This window comes from Colletes latitarsis, unplaced genomic scaffold (assembly GCF_051014445.1).
Source record: "Colletes latitarsis isolate SP2378_abdomen unplaced genomic scaffold, iyColLati1 scaffold0063, whole genome shotgun sequence".
Classification (NCBI taxonomy): domain Eukaryota; kingdom Metazoa; phylum Arthropoda; class Insecta; order Hymenoptera; family Colletidae; genus Colletes; species Colletes latitarsis.
The window spans coordinates 1-5,000 of NW_027488413.1; the positions used below are offsets into that span (position 1 = coordinate 1).

General features: G+C 50.1%; 1 non-coding gene across 1 annotated transcript; it reads left to right on the top strand.

The window, feature by feature from the left end:
- Positions 1 to 4,231: 4,231 nt before the first annotated feature.
- Positions 4,232 to 4,386, top strand: LOC143351052 (5.8S ribosomal RNA). The gene has a single exon (XR_013081443.1). It is a non-coding gene; the product is annotated as a 5.8S ribosomal RNA (ribosomal RNA).
- Positions 4,387 to 5,000: the final 614 nt, after the last annotated feature.

Genomic DNA, 5,000 nt, shown 5'->3' on the forward strand with positions numbered 1-5,000 from the left:
ATATCCCATCGCGGTGCTCTTCACTGAGTGTCGAGGTGGGCCGGTACGTTTACTTTGAACAAATTAGAGTGCTTAAAGCAGGCTACCTTCGCCTGAATACTGTGTGCATGGAATAATGGAATAGGACCTCGGTTCTATTTTGTTGGTTTTCGGAACCCCGAGGTAATGATTAATAGGGACAGATGGGGGCATTCGTATTGCGACGTTAGAGGTGAAATTCTTGGATCGTCGCAAGACGGACAGAAGCGAAAGCATTTGCCAAAAATGTTTTCATTAATCAAGAACGAAAGTTAGAGGTTCGAAGGCGATCAGATACCGCCCTAGTTCTAACCATAAACGATGCCAGCTAGCGATCCGCCGAAGTTCCTCCGATGACTCGGCGGGCAGCTTCCGGGAAACCAAAGCTTTTGGGTTCCGGGGGAAGTATGGTTGCAAAGCTGAAACTTAAAGGAATTGACGGAAGGGCACCACCAGGAGTGGAGCCTGCGGCTTAATTTGACTCAACACGGGAAACCTCACCAGGCCCGGACACCGGAAGGATTGACAGATTGATAGCTCTTTCTTGATTCGGTGGGTGGTGGTGCATGGCCGTTCTTAGTTGGTGGAGCGATTTGTCTGGTTAATTCCGATAACGAACGAGACTCTAGCCTGCTAAATAGACGTAAATTATGGTATCTCGAAGTCCCTCGGCTTCGGCCGTTGGGTTTTTTACTACCAACGTACAAACAAATCTTCTTAGAGGGACAGGCGGCTTCTAGCCGCACGAGATTGAGCAATAACAGGTCTGTGATGCCCTTAGATGTTCTGGGCCGCACGCGCGCTACACTGAAGGAATCAGCGTGTTTTCCCTGGCCGAAAGGTCCGGGTAACCCGCTGAACCTCCTTCGTGCTAGGGATTGGGGCTTGCAATTATTCCCCATGAACGAGGAATTCCCAGTAAGCGCGAGTCATAAGCTCGCGTTGATTACGTCCCTGCCCTTTGTACACACCGCCCGTCGCTACTACCGATTGAATGATTTAGTGAGGTCTTCGAACTGGGGCGCGGCAATGTTCTCGGCATTACCGATGTTACCGGGAAGATGACCAAACTTGATCATTTAGAGGAAGTAAAAGTCGTAACAAGGTTTCCGTAGGTGAACCTGCGGAAGGATCATTAACGAAAAGTAACACAATTAAACTGGAAAGAAAGATCAAACAAACAAAAACTATGAATGGGAAAGATCATATCAATGGGACGGCTTACGCGCGGAGGACGCTGTACGAGAGAACAAACAACACGTTGTTTGTTCCCGCTCGCGTCTCTCCCGTCCGTCGCCATTGCAAAGCTAAAAGCACAAGCGTTGGAGAGCCCGTGCAGACCATAGGTTCTCTCGACGAACGAGAATCGCCGTATTAATGGTAGATCGATGCTGGCGTGAGGTGACGCGCGTCGTCGTTTACACGATTGGGTCGAAACGAACAAAGAAACGAAAGAACATAACACAAAAACGTCCATTACTAAACAAAGATCTCGAACAAAAACAAAAAAACGTCCATTACTAACGAAAGAAAGAGGAGGAGAAGAGAAAATAAGACCCATCGTTGCGACGATCGAGGATGTCACCCGCCGTCAATTTTTCCATTATATACGCGTCTCGGTCGGAGATACGATGCTGGCTGTTTACGTTGCGCTCGCTCGAAGAGGAGACGACGACCGATTGTCACACACAACGCGCAGGGGCCGAAACAAAGCGCCCAAGGATCTACAGCCGAGGAACGAGACGCCGTCGAACATCGTTTCGCGACGTTCCTTTACGGTTTGAACTTGCGTATCCCGCTTTGCCCGGTGGCGTGTGTGCTCGTCGTCGTGCTCCGAACGAAACGTCCTGATGACGGCGAGGAAGTAATAAAATAATATACATCCTTACGGGTAGCCTGAAGCGAATCGCAAACGAACGACAACGCGTCGATTGTGCGGCCATCGTTGCTCGCGCGACTAACGACGACCAGCCGAGAAGGCTGTAGTTTATCGCATCGATTTCATCGAGCAACCGATGGACGCTGCCGCGTTCGTTCGTAAATGAATGTTATACATACTCACGGATAGCCTGAGGCGAATAATCGCAAACGACGACGCGTCGATTGTGCGGCCATCGTTGCTCGCGCGACTAACGACGATCAGCCGAGACGGCTGTAGTTTATCGCATCGATTTCATCGAGCAACCGATGGACGCTGCCGCGTTCGTTCGTAAATGAATGTTATACATACTCACGGATAGCCTGAGGCGAATAATCGCAAACGACGACGCGTCGATTGTGCGGCCATCGTTGCTCGCGCGACTAACGACGATCAGCCGAGACGGCTGTAGTTTATCGCATCGATTTCATCGAGCAACCGATGGACGCTGCCGCGTTCGTTCGTAAATGAATGTTATACATACTCACGGATAGCCTGAGGCGAATAATCGCAAACGACGACGCGTCGATTGTGCGGCCATCGTTGCTCGCGCGACTAACGACGATCAGCCGAGACGGCTGTAGTTTATCGCATCGATTTCATCGAGCAACCGATGGACGCTGCCGCGTTCGTTCGTAAATGAATGTTATACATACTCACGGATAGCCTGAGGCGAATGATCGCAAACGACGACGCGTCGATTTTGCGGCCATCGTTGCTCGCGCGACTAACGACGACCAGCCGAAACGGCTGTAGTTTATCGCATCGATTTCATCGAGCAACCGATGGACGCTGCCGCGTTCGTTCGTAAATGAATATTATACATACTCACGGATAGCCTGAGGCGAATGATCGCAAACGACGACGCGTCGATTTTGCGGCCATCGTTGCTCGCGCGACTAACGACGACCAGCCGAGAAGGCTGTAGTTTATCGCATCGATTTCATCGAGCAACCGATGGGCGCTGCCGCGTTCGTTCGTATATGAATATTATACATACTCACGGATAGCCAGAGGCGAATAATCGCAAACGACGACGCGTCGATTTTGCGGCCATCGTTGCTCGCGCGACTAACGACGACCAGCCGAGACGGCTGTAGTTTATCGCATCGATTTCATCGAGCAACCGGTGGACGCTGCCGCGTTCGTTCGTAAATGAATAATATACATACTCATGGCTAACTTGAGGCGAATAATCGCAAACGACGACGCGTCGATTTTGCGGCCATCGTTGCTCGCGCGACTAACGACGACCAGCCGAAACGGCTGTAGTTTATCGCATCGATTTCATCGAGCAACCGATGGACGCTGCCGCGTTCGTTCGTAAATGAATAATATACATACTCATGGCTAACTTGAGGCGAATAATCGCAAACGACGACGCGTCGATTTTGCGGCCATCGTTGCTCGCGCGACTAACGACGACCAGCCGAAACGGCTGTAGTTTATCGCATCGATTTCATCGAGCAACCGATGGACGCTGCCGCGTTCGTTCGTAAATGAATAATATACATACTCATGGCTAACTTGAGGCGAATAATCGCAAACGACGACGCGTCGATTTTGCGGCCATCGTTGCTCGCGCGACTAACGACGACCAGCCGAAACGGCTGTAGTTTATCGCATCGATTTCATCGAGCAACCGATGGACGCTGCCGCGTTCGTTCGTAAATGAATGTTATACATACTCATGGCTAACTTGAGGCGAATAATCGCAAACGACGACGCGTCGATTTTGCGGCCATCGTTGCTCGCGCGACTAACGACGACCAGCCGAGACGGCTGTAGTTTATCGCATCGATTTCATCGAGCAACCGATGGACGCTGCCGCGTTCGTTCGTAAATGAATAATATACATACTCATGGCTAACGTGAGGCGAATAATCGCAAACGACGACGCGTCGATTGTGCGGCCATCCGTTGCTCGCGCGACTAACGACGACCAGCCGAGAAGGCTGTAGTTTATCGCATCGATTTCATCGAGCAACCGATGGGCGCTGCCGCGTGCGTTCGCCCGATTGCGCGTGAAGTTACTGTTCGGAACCAAGAATATACGGGTGTATTATACCCGTTTGGTCGCAGCCACGCGCAAAGGCTTTTGAATGTACTGTACGCCCGGCCGTCGAACGATGGTTTTCCGTCATTCAGGAAACAAAAAGAAACTTTTGTCGTCGATATGGCGCGTTCAATCCTCCGTCGATACGCTGGTCGGAGGTGCGAACATCGAATATTTTTAAAGCAAAGAACAAGGAGCATTTTTAAATACAAAGAAAAAAATTGTAAATTGTATATGATTACCCTGAACGGTGGATCACTTGGCTCGTGGGTCGATGAAGAACGCAGCTAATTGCGCGTCAACGTGTGAACTGCAGGACACATGAACATCGACATTTCGAACGCACATTGCGGTCCACGGATAAAATTCCTGGACCACGCCTGGCTGAGGGTCGTTCACTTGTCCTAAAACTGCTTGCGTTGTTCTCAGATTCCCTAACCCCGCCGTCGTTTACCTCTCCTTTCGGGGAGATGGCGAAGAACGTTTCGGAGCCGGGTCGATGAAGAGAAAGGTATCAACGTACGAGCGAGAATTTGGGTATTTCGTTGGCGTTTGTCGCTGGACGTACGAAAAAGAATAAATATTATATATTATTGGCAAGTTTGCGCACCCCTTGCGTGGTGAGGCAGAGATCAGTCTGGACTCGCGCGAGTGTTTTACGGCGTCGTGCGTCGTGTTGTCTGGAGTATCATCACGACCGCCCGTTAAAGCACCGCTCCTACGATTTCTGACTTTGACGGCACTAAAAACCACCGTGGGGCGCAAATCGCGTTTCGTACAAATCTAATGATTACCGGCGCTCCCGACGTTGCCCGAAGTTAATAATTTATGCAAAGGAAAGAGAAAATAAAGCGTATACTAGTTTTGGAGCATAACAAAAAGGACACTGGAAAGAAATTTGATCAAACACTGATAATTATGATATGTAATATATGCCCTACCACGTGAAATTTGTGGTATCCGTCGGTCGTCGTCTTCCTCTCTGTTCGTTCGTACAGCCCCAGGGAA